Here is a 25,449-nt window from a genome sequence, read left to right as displayed (position 1 = left end):
CAAAAAATTTTAAGAGATGTTTCAAATGACAACAGTTTACTGGATTATTTAACTCAAGAAAATCTGTGCCTGAGTCACTGTTGGCATTGATGTCCATGTTTGGTCTGTCTAGTATCATTAAAACTGAGCCAGAACAAGTTTCTTAACTTAAACTAAGAACCTACCTAAACTAACTTTGGCACAGCTACTGCAGTACAAAAGCAACATCCGCTCTCATGAAGGAACAGAAAGTTTGTACTCCAATTAAGCTCCAGAAACATCTTTACCAATCTACGGTGCTTTGACACTTCATGCACAGACATGAAAAGTGAGTTAGCAGATACCTCCTTTAAAACTTGGCCAACACTTGGACATAGGAAATGGACAATCCATCTCTACCAGCCTGGCAATGCCAACACTCAGAGAATGAGAAAGTAAACTGTCCTCTAAAGCATCACAGTGGTCAGTTCACTACTGCACCTAGACAACACAAACCACAATCCAAGCTCCATCACAGCAACAGACACCTTCCATGGAATGGTGCTATCAATTTTTGAGTATCCCCCAGTACTCAAGTAATGGGAAATTCCCACCTCAGACTGTGAGACTACAGACTATATCACCACTTCTTAAGTCTTAGGCAATTGTACCTTTAATGATCTTGAAGAAAACCAGTGCTCCCATTGCTGCTGCAAATGTTGAATTCAAGACTGCCAACTGATTACCCAAGCCTGCAAAAAGAATGCAGATGGCTTAAACAAATAAAGAAAACAGCAAGGCTGAATACCTTCAATGGAGATCAAGACATTTCCTGGGCAGCTTACCATGCCCAGCAAACAGCCAGAGCCAGACTTCACCCCAGCCATCACTGTGTTTCTTTTCCTCTTTGCAGAGGAGTCCACCTAAACCCACACCAAGTGCCAGGATCACTGTGGATCAGCCCTTTTCACCATATAGGGTGACCCGACAGCAAATGTGAAAAATCAGGACAGAAGTGGGGGTAATAGGCGCCTGTGTAAAACAAAGCCCCAAATATCAGGACTGTCTCTGTAAAATCAGGCCATCTGGTCACGCTATCACCATAATCAAACATATACAGTAGCCCTGGCCTGCTAGGTATGAGGAGGACAAATTTGTCATCCTGCTAGGGGGAGGAGCTTCATCTGGAAATGGCAAGTCTGAAGCTGACTGGAGACTGGCCAGAAGACAGTTGATGGACAAAAGCACTTGTTCAGGCCCAAGTGGCCTGCCCAGAAACAGCTGACTCCTCGAAAGAGCCTCATGCTACACATACAAGGCATGCCCAGCAAGTAACTGCCAACCGTCTGTTTGCACATAGTATACCCAACGTCTCAGGAAAGAGGAGGCGCCCCAAGAGGTATGACCTGGGAAAACTAGAAACCTCAATATTCCACTTCTGGCATACCACACTTTATCTGGAGCTGTGTGTACTGACCGACGTGCTGTCAATCTGGCAGGCAAACTGTGTTCTCCACACTGAATGCCTTGGGAAGCTGTCACTCTGGTTCTGTGTGTTAGATCACACTCATTATGCTTGTTGGGTACATGTTCACCTCTGAGACATGGCATCCTTCACACAGGGCATCAAGACACAGCTCGAGTTCTCAAAGGGGAACTTCACAGTTCAGAAGCCAGCATGTTTTCTCTACAATCGCTCTTGACCAAGCTTGTGAGCACAACACCATCACTATCAAAGGGGAGGTTGAAGCTGTTCATCTAACACAAGGTTCAGAGCACCTTTGGCCTGGATGACAGTGGGACCAGAGATAGCCAGGTTGACAGGAGAATCTGAAGCTGCAGCAGAGGAAGGAACCACTCAAAAAGGGTCTAACACAAAACACCATGAGCAGGTGAAAGGTGTCCAGGCTTCTTTTCCACAACATGTGAAGGTACTTGTTGAGATCACAGATGACATGGACAACCTCTTCTCAGAAAAGAGTGCAGATTTATTTAAACTGGACACCAAAAACACTGCAGATTCCGTGGTGACTATCTCTGATACAAAAGCTGAGAAGACCAGGCAGTAGCAGTACTCCATGTTTGTAACAGAGAGATTGCAAGAAAAAACAAACCATTAACAGAGCCCATCAAGCTAAAAACACATCCCTTTTTCAGCAGACCTCCTGCAAGGGAGCTTTCCGAGACCAAATTGCAGCTCTCCTCCTTCAAAAATAGTGTGGAATGCAATCTTTCACTATACTTCAGACTTGGACCGACTGTTTCAGACTGCATGTTTTACTCCTGTGGGAATTCTGCACCACTGCACACGCACAGAATTCATGTGTCCCACAGAACGTTTTTTCCACATAAAATACATTCTGTCCCAGAAGTGCTGCAGTTTCGCCTTTTGCATGAATGCAGCAGGATGTCTGGTGCCACTGCGGCCTCTGGTGGGCAAAAGGCAAAACCTCAGCACTTCTGGGGCAGAATTTATTTTCTGTGGGGGAAAAAAATTCTGTGACACAGAATTCCCCAGAAGTAGAAGTCAATCTGCCCACAGACCCAGGTTTAGACAGACTGGGGCACATGGGGCTGCTGGGGTTGTGTGTTCAGAATGGCTAGGGGGGGGGGGGGACAGAGTGGGGCATGAGCTCAGGAGCTAGTGGGGTGACAGCACTGAGTCAGGAGCTGAACGCAAGTGGGCGTGCATGGCTACATGGGGAGAAGGCTACAGGGACCAATCAGGATGGGGGGAGAATACGGGGACAGGGGCAGATGTGCTTGACTGAATGAGAGGGGCTTGGGATCAGCCAGGGTCTGCAGGAGGAGGCTCCCCAACAATCCTGCCACTCCCCACAAAAAAACCTGTTCCATACTTCTCCCATCCACACCCAACAACCCTCCAGGTTGACTCCAGGCTCCTCCCTTCTCCCTGAGCTCCTCCGTTACCCCTGACTCTACCAAGCCTTTGCTGTGGTACTGACAGGTACAGGAAATACAGTTCTTTACTGTAATTTAAATGAATTACTCAAAGTTCTGTGTTAATATACCTAGTAAGCATTCTATTTGTCCAAAAAAATTACCAGGATCATTTTTGGGGGGTCTGTATTGTTATAGACATACTTGGTGACAGATATTTTGAAACAAAATTACCAAAATAATTGAAAGTGGCATGATTACACTTATTCTGACAAATAAAATACGCAGAATTTTAAAATATCGTGCACAGAATTTTTAATTTTTTGATGCAGAATTCCCCCAGGAGTAATATTTATGCAAGCTCCCTTTTCAATCCTTTTGAGACATGGCACTATCCTAATGTGCCTAGATTAATCTCACATATTATTAGCAAAGAGAAATTTAACTCTCTTCATTAACAAAAACTTGTGAGTTTACTTTGTCATTTTTCTATACAATTAATATTTTAGTAAAAACACCCTGGTGACACGCTACAGAACATGTTAATTCTCCATATTTTTGTATAATCTCTAGCCATCACAATTCATTGCTTTACTTTTTAGGACACTTCAGACAATAGGAATATAAAAGTAAAAAAACAAAAACCTACTGGAATGGTTTAATACCATAAGCAATCAATCAGTAGAAAAAAAATGCATTCAGAATTTAAAATGGCTGCTACAGCCAACATAGCATGAGTTGGCCATGGCCACATATCTGAAAATCATTATTAGGTCATGCCCTAAGACTGGCAGATTACATACTTTTATAATAAACCCCACAGTTTTCACACATCGGATCGGCAACAGCACGAGGCAATGAACCAGGGAATGGCTTTACATGACACTTGGTCTAGAACCAGACAAGTTACACACAATCGGGGTGATGTAGGTGTTAGTTTTTAGAAAGTGGCTGAAATCTGAAACCAGCATTTAATGCTATTGTCCAAGCTGTCTGGCATGAGGAGGTTGCTCCCAGCAAATACAATGAAATGGATGCCATCTTTCTGCTCCAGCCATGGAACACGGCATTCACAGAAAACTATTTCAGAATCCTTGCTCCATTGCTCCAATCCATCCATTTGTAAGGAACAGTGATTGTGAAGAGTACCCTCAGATGATGGGAAGAAACAGGTGGCACACCAACACTAGAGAGCATCTGAATAGAAAAGCAGGCCAATCAGGGAGTAGTAACTAGAGCTTGTCAGAAAAGAGTAGCATTTCCTCCCTCCCTCACAGTGAAAAATTTCACAAACAAGCCACTTTATTAGCAAGAGAGGCACTGTTCTCAGGAGTGACTTCAGGGCACGAAGACAAGACAAACTCAGGTCCTAGAACTGGTTACTGAAGAGCCTTACTTCAAATGCAGGCACCTCTCCCTCCTAGCTTCCTGAAAAGAGCTCTCCAGCAATCCGATCAGTCAAAAGGGGCACTTTATGCATCCCTAAAATAGAGAGCCTAGCAAAGAAAGGGCTACAGAATTCCAACAAATCTTCACAAGCTTGCCACACTGCTAATGTGTTTTTTGCTAGGAGAGCTATCATAGGAGGGCTGTTTAGTAAAAGGCCCTCGGGGTGACCTTTGCTGACAGTCTCCAAGCTCCCCATGTAACTCATCTAATGCTAGCCAAAGTAATTAGTACCAGAGCAATAATTGCAACCTCTGAATACACTCGACCAAGATTGCAAAAGGTCCCCAGGAGGTCCTGCTGGGGACCCTAACCCACATACAGCAGCATTTGCTCACATCCAAAGGAGGGACTCAGCAACATTTCTGAGAGACACCAGCACTTTCCCAGCTCTTAAAGTGAGACTGGGGATGAGGATAAGACAGCTACAAAAAGAAGTGAATAAATAAATGGAAACTCAGACCGTCAGTGGTTTAGCACTACAAAGCCAATTTGAGCAGGTACTCTTCAGATGGCTACTCAGCAGGCAGCAGCTACTGTAAAACAAGCACCCAAGCGGCATTGTCACAGATCAATGCTCCCTGCACCTCTTCGCTTCTGACATTATTCTTCAACATTTATATTGTGATAGCGCCTAAAGGTCACAGCCAGGCTGGGTCGTCTTTGGGTTAGAAGCAGCCCACCCTGTATACCACATTCCAGGTTCATAGAGCTCCCTTTCCTCTGGGACACGGAGACAGGAAGGAGAGTTAGCTCTTTCCATACGTGCCTAAACTTCCAGACCCCAACATCAAAAAGCTATGCTCGGACCCACAGACAGCAGCCCACTTTGGAATTCCTGCCACATGTGCTTTCTGCTGAAGTCAGAAATGTGAAATAAACTGATGTTTAGCATCCTGCCACTATGACAAAGAGACCTTCCACCCCCTTGCCCTGTACCACAGGCTGTGTATGACCTGCTGTTTCTCACTTAGTCACACACTTTGCTCAGCTTTCTGAATAATACAAGGATTTTAATGTCCACTTTCACTCAGGGAGAAGACACCCTTACACATTTCACTGGCCCAAGAGCTCAAAAAGTCAAGCGCAAGTTCTGAGAGAAAGATCCAACATAGAATGCAATTACTATGATGACTCAAATTCCTTAAAGACTTGCCTCAAGACACTAAAGTAGTAAGTAACTGACTAAAAGATAGGAAACAACAGGTAGGAATAAATGGTCAGTTTTCAGAATGGAGAGAGGTAAACAGTGGTGTCCTCCAGGGGTCCGTACTGGGACCAGTCCTATTCAACATGTTCATAAATCATCTGGATAAAGGGGTAAACAGTGAGGCTGCAAAATTTGCAGATGATACAAAACTACTCAAGAAAGTCAAGTCCCAGGCAGACTGCGAAGAGCTACAAAAGGATCTCACAAAACTGGGTGACTGGGCAACAAAATGGCAGATACAATTCAAAAAAATGCACATTGGAAAACAATCCCAGCTATACATATAAAATGATGGAGTTTAAATTAGCTATTACCACTCAAGAAAGATCTTGGAGTCAGGGTATGTCTACACTATGGGATTATTCCAATTTTACATAAACCGGTTTTGTAAAACAGATTGTATAAAGTCGAGTGCATGCAGCCACACTAAGCACATTAATTCGGTGCTGTGTGTCCATGTACCAAGGCTAGTGTCGATTTCTGGAGCGGTGTACTGTGGGTAGCTATCCCATAGTTTCCGCAGTCTCCCCTGCCCATTGGAATTCTGGGTTGAGATCCCAATGCATGGTTCAGAAAAGGCAACAAAAATGATTAGGGGTATGGAACGGCTTCCGTATGAGGAGAGATTAATAAGACTGGGACTTTTCAGCTTGGAAAAGAGATGACTAAAGGGGGATATGATAGAGGTCTATAAAATCATGACTGGTGTGGAGAAAGTAAGTAAATGAAGTGTTATTTACTCTCTCATAACACAAGAAGGGGCCACCAAATGAAATTAATAGGCAGCAGGTTTAAAATAAACAAAAGGAAGTATTTTTTCACACAACGCAGTCAACCTGTGGAACTCCTTGCCAGAGGATGTTGTGAAAGCCAAGACTATAACAGGGTTCAAAAAAGAACTTAATAAATTCATGGAGGACAGGTCCATCGATGGATATTATTAGCCAGGATAGGCAGGGATGGCGTCCCTAATCTGTTATTGCCAGAAGCTGGGAATGGATGACAGTGGGTGGATCACTTGATTCCCTGTTCTGTTCATTCTCTCTGGGGCACCTGGCATTGGCCACTGTCAGAAGACAGGATACTGGGCTAGACGGATCTTTGGTCTGACCCAGTATGGTCATTCCTAAGTAAGTATTGGCAGTAAGCTCCATTAAGTTGACCTGGCCTCCTTCAAAAAGCCAAGCTTCCACTACTCAAGCTTGAAGGAAGGAAGGATTCCAAAAGGGACACCAAGAAAGGAAAGGGTTTATTTGACTGGCCAACAATGTTTCCAGTGCCTACATGTGATACAACATGGTATCCAGGTCTGAACCTCAGATTCAGACTTCAAACTTCAAACAAGTAATGGCAGTGCCAACTTTTTTCAGCTGATAAAAAATAAGAATTGGGGTTTGGCCAAACCCTAGACCACTCCCCACTCAGCCAGTGCTCAGATATATTCTAAAGCTCATTCTTCTGAAATGCATTATTTACAAACTCCTCAAGCCCAAGAACACAATCTGCAGTATCCCTTCCTGCTGCCAGGAGCTACTCCAGAAGTGCTTCCGGTCCTACACCACAAGGTGACCAAAAGATCACCTTTCCAGATTCTTTCCCAAGACTAGCCCCTTTTTCACATTCTCTGGGACGGCCTGAACTTAATTCATGGGTTTCTGAACTGTAAATAATTTGCTTGTTAACTCAAGTCTGAAAAGTCAAAATCTGCAAAATCCTTAAAGACACCCGTGTTCGTGACTCATACACGAACAGCAGGTCCTATCGTGTGTCGCTCACACTATGGCAATACCACATTTCTCAAGTCCGGGATTAGCAGAGAACTTTACAATAGAAACGGCTCAGCCCCCTCTGTACTTATGGACGCCTGCTAGCTGTACCTTAGACACCACTACACACTGGACACACAATGACAGCTCTAGTGAGTTAAAGAACACTGGCTATGCCAAAAATATTAATATTACTGGATGACCCTACTGCATCTAATTCTAATGCTGTTAGCTCTGGGGAGTCCAGAAAGTGTATGAATCCAAGGATTCACTTCAGGAGCAGTCCATCTCACTTGCTCTGTGTTCAGATATTTACAGAGTTCTCCACACATACTGGAAATGTAACGTATCTTCAGAAGGGAGAGAGGAAGGAAGTGAAAAGTTTGTGTCCAATCAACGCAGTTATTGATCAAACCCTGATCCAACAAGGGGAAAAAGGGAAACACAAAATAGTTAATTCTTGGCTTCTTGCTTTGGCTCCAGGCAAGGAAAGTGCACAGGGGGAGGGAGAGAGAGAGAGAGAGAGAGATTGGAACAAGCTGAAGCTGGGATTTGCTCCAAAAGCCCCAAGGGGTACAGTGCTGGCTCCCAAATATGGAAACACACAGGACTCCTCTCCAGCAGGTAGAAGGTTTACACAGACAACTCTTTTGAGCAGAAGGAAAAAACAGCCAACCTCTTTCTTGATGCCTGTGCACCCATGCCCAGATAAGCCAGCCAGGGAAGATAAATGAGCGAGCTAAGCAAGAAAGCAAGTTTAACTACAACTCTTCTGAATGATTAGAGCACTACAATTCAGAGACCGCTACCCCCGTGTGGTTCCCAAGGCAAATGTCTCCTTTCTGTGACAGCTAACAGGGGCTCAACTGCGCAGTCTAATCCCCCTTTTGTGGTGTTTTGCCAGATGCCCATTAGCACCACAAGGTGGAAAAACAAACATGAGACTATATGCGCCAAAAGCTGTCCAGGCAAACTGTCATGACAGAACTACCCATTGTGATGGCACGACCTTAGGGTATGTGAAGTCCTCAACCATGACAATACTGAACCCCTTGTTCTCCTTTTAAATTAATGATTATTAGTTAAACGTTATTTTACGACTCGATTGAGAGAAAGTGGGGTTACATCACAAACAAACTCCAAACCGCCTACCCATGGCAGGATGGAATCTTTACCAGCTCTAGAAAACTTACAGCTTATCAGGTAGATTGCACGGCCATAAATGACCACTGCAATCATCCAGTCTGACCTCCTGTACAACATAGGCCACAGAACTTCCTTCAAGTAACCCCTACAGCTGATCTTAGAGAGGAAGCATCCCATCTTGATTTTAAAATTATCAGTGATGGAGAATCCACCACAACCCTTGGTAAATTGCTCCAGTGGTTAATTATCTTCACTGTCATAGGTTTACACCTTATTTCCAGTCTGATGTTTTCTAGCTTCCAGACACTGGATCGTATTATACCTTTCTCTGATAGGCTGAAAAGCCCATTAAATATTTGTTCCCCATTTAGATATTTACAGTCTAGTCACCCCTTTGCCAACTGTCTTTGCTAAACTAAACAGACTGAGCATTTTGAGTCTATCACTATAAGGCAGGTTTTCTGATCCTTTCATCATTCTGGTGGTTCTCCTCTGAACCTGCTCCAATTTATCAACATCTCTTGAGTTATGGGCATCGGAATTGGAAACAGTGTTCCAGCAACAGTCACGCCAGTGCCAAATACAGAGGTAAAACAACCTCTCTGCTCAAGACTCTCATGTTTATGCATCCCAGGATCATATTAGTTCTTTTGGCCACAGGCATCACTAGGAGCTCACGTTCAGCTGATTATTCACCAGGACTCAAATCCTTCTCAAAGTCACTGCTTCCCAGGATAGCGTCCCCCATCCTGTAAGTATGGCTGACAGTCTTTACTCTTAGATGTATACATTTAGCCATATTTAAACACACACTGTTTGGTTGTATCTAGTTTACTAAGAGATCCAGACAGTTCAGAATAAGCAATCTGTCCTCTTCATTATTTACCCCTCCTCCAAATTTTCTGTCATCTCCAAACTTTCAGTGATGACTGTATGGATAAAAATGTTAAATAGCATACGGCTGAGAACTGATCTCTGAGGGACCCTGCTGAAAACAGACCCACTTGATGATTCCCCATTTACAGTTATGTTGGACCTACCTGTTAGCGAGTTTTTAATCCATTTAATGTATACCATGTTCATTTTTTACTGCTCTACTTTTCTAATCAAAATATTGTGTGGTACCAAGTCAAAAGTCTTATAGGAGTCTACATATACCTCATCAACACTATTACCTTTAGCTACCAAACTTGTAACTTCAACAAAAAGATATCAAATTGGTTTGATAGGATCTATTTTCCATAAACCTAAGTTGATTTGCATTAATTACATTATGCTTCTTTAATTCTTTATTAACCAAGTCTGTATGAGATGTTCCATTATCTTGCCAGGGATAGTTATCAGGCCTATAATTACATAGGTCATCCTATTCATCCTTTTTAAAAACTTGCACAGCATTGACTTTCTTCCACTCTTCTGGAGCTGCCCTAGGGTATCAAGACTTATTGAAAAAACAACCCTGATGGTCTACCAAACTCTTCATCCAGTTCTTTGAAAACTCTTGGATTCAAGTTATCTGGACCTGCTGACTGAAAGTGTCTGACTTTAGTAACTTCTGTTTAACATCAGCCAGAGATATTAGTGGAATGGCAAGAGTGCTATTACCACATGATAAGACAACACAATCTGTTCCCTTTGCCCCAAGTACAGAACAGAGATTTATTGACTACTTCTGCCTTTTCTGTAGTATTATTGATAATTCTACCATTTCTATCTAGTAATGAACCAATATCATGGTCAAAATTCTTTTTTGTTCCTAATATTGTCCTTAAATTTGTCGGTCATAGATTCCTCATATCAGTTTTCCACAGCTAACTTCTGATTTATAGTCATTACTAGCAAGTTCCCCTTTCTTCCATTTGTTATATATTTTTCTATTTTTTTTATAGCTGTCTTCACTTCCCCTCTAAGCCAGGTCAGTTTTTTGTTTTTTTGTTGTTTTTTTTTAAAAACCAAAATGACCTTCTTCCTCAATTGTGATTTTGGGGGCATTTAAGTAGGTGTTCTGATACGATCCCCAATTACTATTTACATATTTCTGATCAAATTCCTCCTCTCAAGTAATTTGGCAGAATTGTTTTCAGCTTTGAGAAACTGGCCCTATTAATGCACCAAGAATATCTATATTATTGGTCTGGACTTTATTTTGCTTACACATTATAAATGTGACTGCAAGAACAAAAGAATGTCCATAATGGGTCAAACCAATGATCCAGCTACTCCAGTATCCTCTCTCTGCCAAGTGGCCAGTGCCAGATGTTTCTGGCAGTTGGAGGTTTAGGGATACCCCAGAGCATGGGGTTGCAGTCCTGACCATCTTCCATGAACTTAGCTAATTCTTTTTTGAAACCAGCTATACTTTTGGCCTTCACAACATCCCCAGCAATGGCGTTCCACAGGCTGACTGTGCGTTGTGTGAAGAAATACTTCCTTATATTTGTTTTCAACCTGCTGCCTATTAATTTCATTGGGTGACCCCTGGTTCTTTTGTTATTTGAAGAGGTAAATAAAACTTCCTTATTCACTTTCGCCACACCAGTCATGGTTTTATAGATCTCTATAATATCCCCTTTAGTCATCTCTTTTCCAAGCTGAATTGTCCCAGTCTTTTTAATCTCCCTTCATACAGAAGCTGTTCCATACCTCTAACCATTTTTGTTGCCCTTTTCCAGTTATATTACTGTATTTTTTTTTTTGAGATGTGGTCACCATAATTACACACAGTATTCAGGATGTGGGCCTACCATGGATTTTTATAGTAGCAAGATGATATCTTCTGTCTTATCTATCCCTTTCCTAATGGTTCTGAACAGTCTGCTACCACTTTTGACTGCTGCTGCCCATTGAGTGGATGTTTTCAGAGAACTATCCACAGTGACTCCGAGAGTTCTTTCTTGAGTGGTAACAGCTAACTTCCACCCCAGCATTTGCATATATAGTTAGGATGTTTTCCAAGATGCATTACTTTGCACCTATCAACACTGAATCTCATCTGCCAGTCACCCAGTTTTATGAGATCCCTTTGTAAGTCTTCACAGTCTATTTTGGACTCAACTATCTTGAGTCATTTTGTATCCTCTGTAAACTCTGTCACTTCACTCTTTACCCCATTTATCCAGATCATTTCTGAATATGTTGAACAGCACTAGTCCCAGTACAGAGCCTTTACGTATAGTATGCATAAAACTTGCTGGCAGAGAAAGTCATTTGACTAATTGAATTAAACACAAAATACCAATGTAGAAGAAATATGAAGTCCTTTATCTTGAAAGAGTTCCCAGGGAAGACAAATAAGCAAGATCTCAGATAAAGAGAGATTGTTCCACCTGGTTATGAGAAACAGCAGTTGCTGACTGGGAGCAACTATTCACAGTCTGGAAGCAAGGTCTTATGAACCCTGGTCAACAACTGAACTAAAATGTACATTCACGTAAGAGAGATGAATCATAGAATAGAATATCAGGGTTGGAAGGGACCTCAGGAGGTCACCTAGTCCAACCCCTTGCCCAAAGCAGGACCAGTCCTCAACTAAATCGTCCCAGCCAGGGCTTTGTCAAGCCTGATGGATACACACGAACAAAGATAAAGGCCTGCAGAATTGTGAGACAAAATTCTCAAACCATTGGCTGAAGACAAACCAAAACATCAGAGACTTAAGTCAAATCCACTTCCATAGATTGTCTCTTCCTTCCCTCTGGAGGTCCAAAATGCCAAGAGATTGAACAAGGGCAATGATCATCCCAAACACGGAGACACAAAATGCTAGATGAAAAGGGGAGCAGCAAAGAGCAATATACAATCTCATCTTCAAGAGTGATCAACTGCAACTAGTCTATCTTCCTCAGTGGCACGTGTGCCACGCCCCACTAGATGAAGCTTTCCAATGTTATCAGGGAAAGCTAGAGACCAACACACCTTCCAGGGACAAAGTCAGTTTAGTTCTCATAAGGTGGTTAATAGCAGCGATTGAGATTTTACTACCACAAAAAGCTTTCTCTAAGCAACTCTGTTAAAAATAAAATTAGTTCTGGAACTCACTCAGGTCTTCTTTAAGAACTTTGAGCCACTAAGGGTCACTTATTTGGTTAGTACACAAGTGAAGTGGCCATTGTCCTGTGATGTCCTGCGGTGAGAGAGAGGACTTTCAGAGTATGAGCAAGGACAAGCTGCCCAACTCTTTAGAGAGCTCTGCTGTACTCTATAGACATTCTGAGCTCTTTCCCAAGTGATGACCCAGCAGATCTTCACTCCCAATTGCCAAGCAAGAAGGGCCCTGAGAGACTATGGAATATGTTGACACCGATCATGATGAACATCACTGGAAGCGACAAAAAAGGTCTAACAGGTTACCATTAGCAACAGGAACATGGCCCTCTTCAGTTCATATAATAGCCTGGAGCAATGGCTTTTGCAGACCTGAAACTTCATTTAGCACAAGTGGGAGAATCAGGGAGGGTTCATTTCCTTTTTCAGTGGTTTCCTACCAGCCTGTTAGGCCACTTGCTGTGCACTGCCTTCAGTCTGCACAGAAGCTTGAACTAACCCAGCTAGGTTGTCTTGTAGGCTAGACATATCACCACACCAGTCACACAACAAATCAAACTTACCCCTCTTGATTTGAATGGCACTGCTCAGGAATGAATCTAGCATGTGATGGTGAAGGCCAGTCCCTTTTCTAGAACAGACTGTTTGGGCACCTTTCAGTGAGAGTGTAAGGAGGAGAGATTGAGTGTGGAAATATTTTGCCAACATGGAGGCAGGGAGTCACGCACTCAAATTTAGCCCTCGTCATTGTGACAGAGGGGTGGCTGGACCACATCTGAGCAGTGCTGGGACCCTACGCACTGGTCACAACACCCAGAGTGGAAAGCTGAGCCCAGCCAGCCCATGGTCGTTTGGTGCATCCAGTGAACCAATTTTGGGACACGACCTTCAGGCTGAGACACTGCATTAGGGAGACAGCATGACAGCTATAGCAATCCCTCTGTCTGGGCATTAGTAGTATAACGTGTACTTACAATCCCCTCAATTCAAACAGCAGCATGATCAGAGTTTTGCACACAGTGACTAGGCAGAGTCTCTCCACTAACTCTCTGAACCACAACACTTCTTTCCAGCTGCCTTGCTGTCAAGGAATCTCATCCTAGATGGGTTTTATCTCTTGGAAGCCTCATGGTTCACCTCTTTGAGAAAGCTGCCCTGCCGTTAGGCTCAGGTTTCATATACCATATAAAAAACAAAAACACACAAAAAAAAAAAAAAAAAAAAAAAAAAAGAGACAAAAAAACCACCGCACACACAGAAACGCAGGGGTGGAAGGGACCTCAAGAGGGCATCAAATCCAGCCCCCTGCACTGAGGCAGGACCAAATAAACCCATCCCTTGATGGATGTTTGTTCAGTCTGTTCTTTAAACCCTCCAGTGATGGGGATTCTACACCCTCTCTTGAAAGCCTGTTTCATAGCCTAATGATCCTTATAGTAAGAAAGTTTTCCTAATATCTAACCTCAATTTCCCTTACTGCAAATTAAGGCACTTACTTTTTGTCCTACCTTCTGTGGACGCGGAGAACAATTCATCACCATCCTGTTTGTGACAGCTCTTAACACATATGAAGACTTATCACATTCCCCCTACCCTTCTTTTCTCAAGACTAAACATGCCCAGTTTTGTTTTTTAACCTTTCCTCCTAGTTCAGGTTTTCTAAACTGTTTTATCATTTCTGATGCTCTCCTCTGGGCTCTCTCTCCAGTTTATCCACATCTTTCCCAAAATGAGGTGCCCAGGATTGAACACAGTACCAGTACAGCAAGATAGTTACCTCTAATGTTGTACATACCATTCTCCTGTTAGTACATCCCAGAATGACAGCAGCCTTTTTCACAAATGCATCACACTGTTGATTCATAGTCAATTTGTAAGCTATCACCCCCATATCCTCTTCAGCAGTATTACTGTCTAGCCCAGGGGTCAGCAACCTTTCAGAATTGGTGTGTCGAGTCTTCATTTATTCAATTTAATTTAAGGTTTTGCGTGCCAATAATACATTTTAACCTTTTTAGAAGGTCTCTTTCTATAAGTCTATAATATATAACCAAACTATTGTTGTATGTAAAGTAAATAAGGTTTCAGAATGTTTAAGAAGCTTCCTTTAAAATTAAACTAAAATGCAGAATCCCCTGGACCAGTGGTCAGGACCCGTGCAGTGCGAGTGCCACTGAAAATCAGCTCACGTGCCGCCTTCGGCGCCCAAGCCATAGGTTGCCTAACCCTGGTCTAGCCAGTTATAGCCAGCCTTGCACATAGTAGGAGCTCTACTCTGGTCCAGAATTACCAACGCTGCCTCTTGTAGTGGGCATTCAACTTAATAGGAGAAATGTGCTCTTGTCCCTTTAATAACTTAAGTTCCTTTTCCTTCCACTAAACACAGTGGGAAAGGCCATTTTTGTTGCATCCAGAAGTCAAGATCCCCTTCTAACACTCTGATATGGACAGACCATAAAGAGAACATTTCACCTTTCTACAGAGACCTCCAACTGAAGATCCCAAAGTAAATATTTGTTAAGTCTCATCCTCCCAGCCTCCAGATGACTGCTTGTTAGGGACGGCGCTCTGCTCAGAAGCCCAATCTTGGTTCAAGGAGAGGCTGTTAACCACTCTGCCTAGTAGATGTCCAACCAATTAGAATGTTGGCTACAGTCAATTTCTCTCCTGTCCTCTTTCACATTCTCTTTCCTCTTCCAAACAGAGACGGTGCTAGGAAGCGTCATGTGTCAGTAAAAATCTTCTGCCTCCCCCACATCTTCCCTTGAAGCTATGAGGGAACATGCCTCTGCTCTCTTTTAGGCAAGCTGTTAAGCTATGTGGGTAAAGTAGCACAGAAAAAAGGAACAGACCCCAGAAATGGCCACACAGATTCAGAGAGTCTGAGGCCAGAAGGGACTACTAAATCTACTAGCCTGATCTCCTGTGTACCACAAGCCAGAAAAGGACTGCTCTGCTTCAGCAAGACCCACTGGGATCAGTAGCTCTGAAGAGAAGGCTGGAAGCAGTCTGCATTCGCTCATTAGACAGCTGGAAGTTTCTACTTGTCACTGGCAAATGGGAGGGTTATTTTTTTCAAACCCTGGGTTAATGTTGTTCCCCTGTGATGAACAGCAGCAAATGGCAGAGCTTGCAAGCCCATTTCCGCTGGAACAGAAGTCGGTGATATGGAGAATGAGTATTTAGTTTGTGTAACTTTTTTTTTTTTTACTTACACTATGTACACTAGTCCTTTAACAAAGATGGCCAAACAGCATGCAGGAAATCCGCTTTCAGGAGCCTCAGTCCAAACACCAAATTCTTAATGCCCAGAAAGCAATTCTGCCTCAAAGACTGATTCCTAGTTCGCGATTAAGGGAGAGAGAGTTAACTTTTTGCGTTTACAAATGTTCCCCGAAAGAAACTATCACAAAACTGAAACAAACACAAGCACTTCTTCAAACACTGAACAGTGTTCTCATATTAAGAAAAAAACCTCATCAGACTCTTGGAAGTACTACTCCCATTTTGTGGAAGGCCACACGGTAAGTGGCAGAGTTGGAAATTAAGCTAGAATCCTGGCTCCTTGCCAAACTGAAAGATTGCGTGCGTGTGAGAGAAACTTTTTGCGTCTGATGAAGTGGGTATTCACCCACGAAAGCTCATGCTCCAAAACGTCTGTTAGTCTATAAGGTGCCACAGGATTCTCTGCTGCTTTTTCAAAATGTGGAACACATTTTAAAGAGATGTCACATGGGCCACCTCCTGCTATGGCAAATACAGTAATTGCTTATGTGGAAAGTAACATCAGTAAGGTTATGTATGTAGCTGTCCTCAATACAGCATATCAGAAACAAGGAGGAAAGCCAGCACCATGTGGTCAGTTATCTGTGAACTACCACTAACTGCTGTGTCTGGGGCTTGGGAACTTTCTGGACTGTAATTTGTAAATAAGACTGTAAAAGAACATCTCATCGCTAGGAATCCATTCCCAAAATGTGTGTACTCTTCCGATAGGGAAGCCTGTGTTCTCCTATTCAGTCGCACTAGAAGTCCCATTCTGCAGGCTTTTCCTATTCTGCCTCAGATATTGAGTAAGTGGCACAGGACTGTGGGGTCTCTCACCGCCCAACAAAGTGGGTCTGAGATGAAGAGTGACTCACTGGGTTAGCCTAGTTACTTAGGTACTTACATCAGCACCATCTCATGAAGTAGGGAAGTTTTCTACTCATTGTACAAACAGGGGACTGAGGCAGAGAGAGATTAAGTGACTTGCCCAAGCTCACATAGGAAGCCTATGGGAGGGCTGGGAATTGAACCAAGTCTTCCACGTACCAGTTCAGTGACTTAAAATCATAATTCCCTCTCTCTCAGCTAAGCCTCCTTCATCCCCTGCTCATATGCTCTGGGGAAACAAATGACGCGGCTGCTTGGGACAATGCCTGTGGGAAGCTCATGCTCCATGACCTCCAGTTAACTTTCTTTGATTTCTAGTTAGAAGGACTGCCCCTGGAAGAAAGCCAATGCTGACTGCATCTGTGTTCTGTTCTCAGGTCAGGACATCAGTTTACACTTGTAGGGTTTTCTCTCGAAATATGAACCTGTTGCCTTTTCAAACCATTCTGATCATCCTTAGAGGGAATTTCCTTTCCCTTATCTCCTTCTTCCTTCAGGTCCTTCCTTTTCCATGAAACCACCAGCCAAACTGCAGAAAGAGTCAACTGGACCCCAGTTAGCCTATATTTGATCTCCCAGCTCCTAGGGGGACATAAACCAGTATTCAGATCTCTGAATCAGTCCAACCAGAGATAGCAGGTTCAGTGAGCGATTTGTTTCTTACCCCTCGATGATTCAAGAGCTTTCTCTGAAACTCCTGTCATCTGGAACAGCCATCCTGGATCTTGCCAAGTATCAATACACAATCTCAATTCAATCTCTCACGCCTTTAGCTCTTAAAAGGAACACTCTCAGGTAAAAGACCACTGCCTTTCCTCACCTCCCTTACCACCTTAGAGCAGGGGGTCAAAGGCATTTCATAATGTGGCCCATATTTTAATACAGATTGTCCCATGAATGACTGCCCTCCCAGTTATGATTACAGTTCTCACTTTCCTTTCCATTTGTGATCCTGAAAGTACCCCTGCAGCAATGATAGCAATTGTGGGCATTTTTAGCTGTATTTTACTGCAGTGTGGTAGGTGGAAAGGAAGAGAAAGATGAAAGCCAGTACCATATGACCAGCCTGCTCTCCACAGAACTTCTGCCTGAGGTCACCACAACTGGAAAATTTAAAAATCTCAACTTTTACTTGGCTTTATTTTTGTTTGTTTACTTTTGCATTTCATTCAGCTAAAACACTGAAAACAGACTAGCCAGTTTCACTTTTGGGTCTCGTTCTAGCACAATGCTGAATGTCTGAGCAGCAGACACTGCAGGGAATAGTCACAATTCAATCGCTGTTAGAATTTAAACACAGTTGTGACAGAGTATTAACTAATTTAGGGATCTGAAAACTCCGACTAGTGCACAGAACCTGGGTGCTAAATTACCTGCTAGTCCCTCTAGCCCCTTAATTATAATAAAAAAACCTGAAAAACTTATTTTCTTCTGTAAAATCTCTGTAATGAAAGCATTTTATGATACTGTTTGTAAGAAATATTCTGCACATAGAGTAACTAGTCTTTACAGTTCTAGCTAACACTCCTTTCAGATAGTGAATCCCTCGAGTTCCTATCCCACAGCCTCAGCCTGGGGAGCACGGGAAGAGTTGCAAGCCTACAGATCAGGTCTGTACAGTGGCCTTGCTTCTGCTGCCACTATCCACACTTCCACAGCTACACTGCTTCTTATGCTACCACGAGATGCATACTTGAGCAAGGGAATCACTCCGTCAGGTTCATAGTGTAGACATAGTCTAAGATAAGCAGAGGGCTGGTCGAGTTTCTTTTGTCAGACCCGTCCAGAGAGCAGAAGCACTGAACATTTCAGCCTCTGATCATTAAGCTGCACTTCCTTTTCCAACTCAGTCGATCAGTTGTAATTGCACTCCTCAAAAATTGGCAGATAAAGACAAACCTGAAAAGCAAGAGTGATAGGAAAAGGGGCAAAAAGTTGCTTTGCTTTACCAATAATCCTGATCACCACCTGCCCTGGAGGATGCAGTCTCAGGTTTAATGCACCTGACTCTTGCCACTAGCAGAATGGAAACTCAGGCTGCAGTTTGAGGAGGCAGCTCCCACGCAGCCTGCCTATGGAGATGCTCTGGCGCAGAGCTGGCAGCCTGTGGAACTGGGAAGCCTGAGCTGTTGCGCTCAGACAGACAGAGAGACAAGAACAGGAAAGTACTTAAAGGCAGTGGCATCCTGCCCACTCCTGTGGTAGCCTAAGGCCATCAGCTCTCTTCCAATCTTTGCAGCACCTGAGTACGTGTAATCTGGGTTGCCAGCTACATTAGGAGCTGGCTGTCCGCCTGCTCAAATGTCTCAAAATATCTGCTGTCTCAGCTTTCCAGGACTGAATCACTCCAACCCATGTGAATTCTGGAGACATCACAACTAAAGGGAAAAGAACAGTCAGACTAACATTATCTGCGTCAATACAGGTCACTGTGGCACTAAGAAGAGGGGCTTGCCCACTCAGATGCCTGTTGTGTGGCTCCTTCCAGGGCTCTGGGACCCATGCAGCCACACACAGGAGAAGACCGACTACAACTGTTTACTAAAGATGTGGTCAGTGGAGAACACGGATTAAATTGCCAAGATGAAGTGCCAGTCAACGATACCAGCATCCCGCTATTGTCACACCATGGCTACTCCTAGCGCATTTTCCAGTGTGCGGAGTGGTGACCTCGGTTTTGTTCCAGTTCTATTACGATATTAGTGTTACCATTAGGATATCTTATGAACAGTTGCAATGAGGTTTGTATCTGTTACCAGTTACATTGGGGCACCATGTTTAGATTCTGCTCTGCCTATACTACCAATGGTGCAAGCGATACCTGTGCTTTCTCTACACTCTTTTACTACTATGTTGTCTGACCTACTCTGAGCAGGTCTAAATAACATGATGGTTATAATATCCCCAGTCTACACTAGACACTGCTGCCACCTGTGAAGCTGTATGAGATTTTAATGAAACTGCTGTAGTAGAAAAGGCCTATTAGGCTAGAACACTTTTGCAACAACTGCCAATCACACCTCAGATCTGCATATGAAAAGCAGCTTGAAAGTCTCAGAACTCAGGCTACTTAACCTGTGAATGATCTGGGTGCTGAACACAACCCAAGCATGGGAGAACTCTTGATGCAGCAGAGTTAGAGCCCTGGTCCTCTGAATGAGTTCTACAAATCCATTGGCTCAGAGCACTACGACTTTGCTCTAAACAGTGTACATCCCTTTTTAAAGGTGAATGTGGAGTGGGTAAAGCTAATTCACATCTAACTTTTCTAGATGAGTGAGTGAGATGAGGGGTGATGGAAGACAGCAAGTTGGACACATTCATAATGCACAAGTGAGAAAAAAAGGCCAGTGAAATTTTGTGGCACGTCACAGAGCAGGCAGGTAATATCTCCTTTGGTACAGTGCTGGTGGCCACGCCTCTAATACTACACACAGTTCTAGGTGCTGGAATGCCAAAAGAGACATTTTAAAAAAAACAAAAACAAAAAAAAAAACACACAACAACAGATGACGAGGAGCCTGAATCCAAAGGAAAGATAAAAAGGAGTTAAATGGTAGAATTTGGTGGAGCATTTCAGCCATCTAGTGGCCACAACCACTGACACCTTGGTCCAAAAGACAACCCCTTCCCAAACCATCCACATAGTTTGGGCTCACGCAGTTTGCTTCCTCTGAGCGAACGTAAAGGCTGAAATGTTGGTGACACAAACCCCACTCCACCTTCCTTCCATAACACCATCACAAGGATTTCTTACAGGAATATGCCACAATTAAGAAGAAAACAAAGAGCCTCTTTCTTCTCCACAGCGAATTCTGCCGAGTCACAGTCAGGACTTTTTACAAGCAGTCAATTGAATGATAAACCCTGATTATACAGAAGCCTCTAACTACTCTATAAAAATATCAACTGAATAAGAGACAGTCTCTCAGGAATAAAAGATATTGTTGTAGAACATATCAAAGATCATCCCACTTTTCATCAGAGGTTCGACGGAACAAGCAAAGCATTAAAAGCTCCAAGGGACATCAGGACCTGTCCCTGCACCTCAAACCTTGACCCACCATGGTTGTTCACGGGTCCTCAGCTAAGCAAGATCATCTCTCCTTCAAAGAGAGCAAGCTACCTAACCCTTGAACAAGTTTAGCAAAGATGATTAGAAGATTATCATCGTTATTCGTATCATCATAGTGCTCAAGAGCCCTAGTCCTGGATCTCGTTGTGCTAAGCACGATACAAAGAGAACAGAAAGTCCCAAAGAGCTTACAGTCTATCTAAGACAGACAAGAGACAACAGCTGAATACAGGCAACAAAGGAGTAAAAAACAAAACAATGCTGGTCAGCATGATAGGTTATGGTCTCAGCACACCAGCACACAGCCAAGCCATGGTCAAATGTTTTTTTGCAGGCATCCTGGCAAATGAGAGTTTTAGGAGGGCTTTGAAGAACAACAATGAAATGGTTTTGCAGGTGTTTACCAGATGCTCCTCTCAGGTCTGAGGGGCAGAACAGGACAAAGCACAAAGCGACCTGTTGGAAAATGTAACATAAGTGATGGAGGCTGGCATCATGGGCTGACTGGAGGTGGGAGTGGACCTGTGGACAGTGAGTGAGAGATAACAGGAAGGGTCAGAATAGACCACGAAAGGCCTTGAAAGTGAAAACAAACAGCTTATGTATGACATCAAATATCAGAGGGGTAGCCATGTTAGTCTGGATCTGTAAAAAGCAACAGAGTCCTGCGGCACCTTACAGACTAACAGATGTATTAGAGCACGTATGACGTGACAGAGACAAGAGAGCCAGCAGAGGGATGCAAAGAAAGGAGAGACATGATCAAAATAGAAAAATACACAGTGAATGCTAATGAGTTTGCAACTACCAACCAGTTTCTGATCCGATTCCCAGACAAACACATCAAATGTGTTGAGAACCAGGTCCAACAGAACCCCACCTCTGCTTGTTAACATCCTGCACACTTCGTACATCAGTACTCAGGCTAGGCATAGCACAGAGACGGCTCTAGTAATACAAATGGATTGGTGACCTTCTTATGGCAGACAGAGGCCAAAGCTCAATGATCAGACTGCTCAACTTGTCAGGGACGTTCAATACCTTTGACCAGGATGTGCTGGTGATCTACATTCAAAATACAATGGGAATGAACAGTACAGCACCAAACTGAATTTCAGTCACTCCTTTTAACAGATTGCAGGTGACAGGCAACTGCTCCAGGAGCACTCCTATAAAAATCCCATCAGAATTAATCCTGTCCCCTCCCTCTTTGTCAACATGCATATGGAAACAGTTTCAGTAACACCAATATGCTGATAATCATCATCATCCCGATAACAGAGATAAGAGGATGAAAAACAAATAAGTGAAGCTCAACTCAGGGAACCAGAAATCACACTAGCAGGGCAAAAGAAACTTTGCACAGCTTGCCCACAGCCCAGCCATGCCCTGCACAGAAGACATTATGGATCTGGATTTCAAATGAGTGTGTAGGGAAAGTGGGTGGGTTGAGAGTTTACAGAGACAATACTAAGAACCAGGTACCAGTATAGCAACCTCTCTTCTTTGACATGGTCTCTGCACGTGCTCAGAGCCTAGCCAGCAGTACGCCACAAAAAAAAGACAAATATGCAATTTGAACTAAACAAAGATTGCAGAACTGCCCTCCCAAAAAGTGAACACTAGCTCTAGATACCAAGTCAAAATAACAGCGCCATGTACATTTGTGACTAACTTCAGATAGCAGCTCTGCAGATTCCTAGGACAGAAACATTACAAGGCAGGTGGGCAATGCTGTGTTAGCCCATCAGAGTGAGCCCTCAGACTCTCAGGAAGTAACATATTTCATTCTCTAAGCCAGTGGTCACCAACCAATTGATAGCGATCTCCAGAGGTGCAGTGGGACTGCCGCTAAGTCAGGCTCCCTGCCTGTCCCAGCCTCATGCCACCCCTGGAAGCAGCCAGCATGCCCCCGCAGCCCTGGGGGAGACAAGGGTCTCCATGCGCAGCTCCTGCCTGCGAGCACCACCCCCACAGCTACCATTGATGGGGAATGGGGAACTGTGGCCAATGGGAGCTGTGAGGGCGGTGCTTGCAGGAGGGAGCAGTGCACAGGGGTGCAAGGGTGTGTGAGCCCCTTCTGGGAGCAGCTTGGGGCTGGGGAAGGCAGAGAGCCTGCCTTAGAGGAGGCCCTGCTACACCAACCAGGAACCATCAAAAGGTAAGTGCCGCCCAGCGGAAGCCCACACCCCAATGCCCTGCCCTGAGTCCCCTCCTGGAGCCAGCACCCCATACTCCCTCCTGCACCCCAACTCCCCACCCCAGCCCTAAGCCTCCTCCCAGCGCCGGAAGCTCATATCCCCTCCTGCACCCCAACCCCCTGTCCACGGCTCAACTCAGAGCCCCCTCCCACACTCCAAATGCCTTGGCCTCAGACCAGAGCCTGCACCCCCTTCCTGAACCCCACACCCTTGCCCCAGCCTGGTGAACGTGAGCGGGGGAGGGGGAGCTGGAGTGAGAAGCGGGGCCTCGGAGTAGGGACAGGGTAGATCCTGGGTTGTACTTCAATTCAAAAAGTGATCTTGGGTGTAAACAGGTTTGAGACCACTGATCTAAATTAATCTGTTTTGATAGCATTACACAGAAGTGGCATTCCTTTTAAACTGGTCTCTGAAAGATACACAAAGCCCAGATAAATTCTGAGTGCCTTACTCCATAGCCTGTTGGGGTTAAGCATTGCAGACACACTGTCCATCAGCACTCACAGGAGCGAAGAGTGCCAGTAAAAGAAAGGTAAACCACACTGAACATGTGCCCACAGCACATCATTCCTTAAGGCATTAAGTCCAGGAAGACAGAAGCATGAAAGTTTTTTTGAGGTCCAAATCTGACAATGTCCCAGAACCAAGCAGAAGCTTGGCCAGCTTGATAAACATATTGCAGAAAGGCTCCACTCACGATGCACAATTCAGAGTAGTTTCAGTCATTAAGCAGCTAGAAGTCTGGTGAAAAACTAAATCAAGATTCTAGACAGGGTGAAGTCCTTACACCTACAAGTAGCCAGGAGCAGCGCCAGGGTTTCTGGCGCCCTAGGCAGAATTCGGGGGGCGGCATTTTGTGCGTTCCCCATGGGGCATGCGGGAGCTTCCAGTTCCACTCCTATTGTGCCGTCAAAGAAGGACCCTCTGCCGAAATGCCGCAGGCAACAGCGGCAGTCACTGAGCTGCTCAATTGCCTGTTTTCCGCAGCATGTCAGCAGAAGGTCCTTCTGCGGTGGCACAAAGGGAGCGGAACCAGAAGCTCCCGTGCGCCCCGTGGGGAGCGCACAAAATGCCTCCCCCCAAATCCTCGCACTCTAGGTGACTGCCTAGGGTCACCTAATGGAAGTGCCGGCCTGCAAGTAGCCGAGGAAAGGAATGAGCTGGGAACAGCATGGTCTCGTCCTCAGCTTTGAACATTCAGTGCCACCAAGAGGCTCCCAAAGGGCACTGCTTTTTAAACACGTGGGTGCATCCAAAAACTAGGAATATCAAGAGGTTACCTCTGGATATCTGCTGTGGAGCAACACCCCTGCACTGAAAAATACCTACTTGTACTTGCATGGGGCAGCTGCCCCACTCTGGCACTGAAGGAGCTGCAGCAAACCAGAGAGGCTGTGCAGAGCCCCAGGCAATCGTGGAAGGGCTTACTGGAAGCCAATCAAGTGGAGGTTTGAAAGCAGCCTATCAGGGCCAGGCTGGGCCCTATAAGAAGGCTGCAGGGCAGAGAAGAGCCGACTCTCTCCCTGGAGGGCAAAGGGAGAAGAACTGGCTCTTAGAGAAGCACTTAAGGCAGAGCAGAGCAGAGCTGGGCAGGGTCAGGGTCAGGGTCAGCAGAGGCTGGGGGAGCTCAAGGCTGACGGCTACCAGACTGGGGCCCTGACACAAAGGGGCAGAGAAGGTGCTGGGGCAACGGGGAAGTGGTCCAGGGAAGCAGGCAGTAGAGGAGAGTTGGATGAGGGCAGTAAGTGGCTGCTGCTAGACGGTCCCTGGGTCAGAGCCCAGAGTAGCGGGCGGGCCTGGGCTCCTTCTTTCCCCCTCACTTGCCAGTGATGAGTGGCTAAGCCAGGCTGCAGTTGGCCCTTGGAAGAAGGGCCTAGACTGAGGACTGCAGTGAGCCACTGAGGCGAGTGATAGAACCAGAAGCTACCGGTCCCCCGAAACGGGGGAGTGTGTGAAGCAGGCACAGCTGGAGGGCAGTGTCCAGAAGCAGACCCCACAGTCTGGGAGTGATGTGGGTCCAACTGTGAGGACAGTGGAGACCGCTGGAGTAAGAGTCGGCGAGACACCACTAGCGAAGGCGTACTGCTGAAAGAGCTAACTCCCAAACCAGCCAGCAGGAGGTGCTGTCATGGTGAGTCACAGTACAACATTTCAAAAGGCACCTTAATACGAGTCCTCAGCTGAGAACATACAGAGGGATACTCTCAAGTGACCCTTTACAAACTGCACTTGCATGTGTATTTGAAGTGCCGTGGCTCCTTATCAAAGGATTTCCCCTGCCACCCACATCACCTACGCTAAACTCACATCAAAAACCCACTGTGCTTGTGTGGCATGCGCCTCACCAGTCATGTCAACAGTCCCCCAGCATCCCAGCCCTCATCGTTGGGGAGACAAGCACAAACTCCACCAGTCTATAATTGCAGGGTAGAGGGGCACACACCTGCCTACAACCCTCCCAACCATGCTCACAAGCACAGAAGAGTGATTTACCTGTCTGTACTTGATCTCTGGTTACCCCCTGATCCACAGAGTTCGCATTTATAG

At 44.8% G+C, this 25,449-nt stretch overlaps 1 protein-coding gene across 4 annotated transcripts in view; it reads right to left on the bottom strand.

Moving 5' to 3' along the window:
• The window catches only part of ZFHX3 (zinc finger homeobox 3), a 263,648-nt gene extending 262,938 nt beyond the window's left edge, over positions 1-710 (bottom strand). For all 4 annotated transcript variants that reach the window (XM_075073615.1, XM_032780945.2, XM_032780946.2 and 1 more), the window contains exon 1: positions 630-710. The gene's annotated coding sequence lies outside the window, so the exon portion shown is untranslated. The remainder of the gene's footprint in view (positions 1-629) is intronic.
• Between the last annotated feature and the right edge of the window lie 24,739 nt (positions 711-25,449).

Source organism: Chelonoidis abingdonii, chromosome 19, assembly GCF_003597395.2.
Source record: "Chelonoidis abingdonii isolate Lonesome George chromosome 19, CheloAbing_2.0, whole genome shotgun sequence".
In the NCBI taxonomy this organism is placed as follows: domain Eukaryota; kingdom Metazoa; phylum Chordata; order Testudines; family Testudinidae; genus Chelonoidis; species Chelonoidis abingdonii.
The sequence above is the reverse complement of the archived record's forward strand: the minus strand, read 5'-3'. Positions and strand labels throughout refer to the sequence as shown.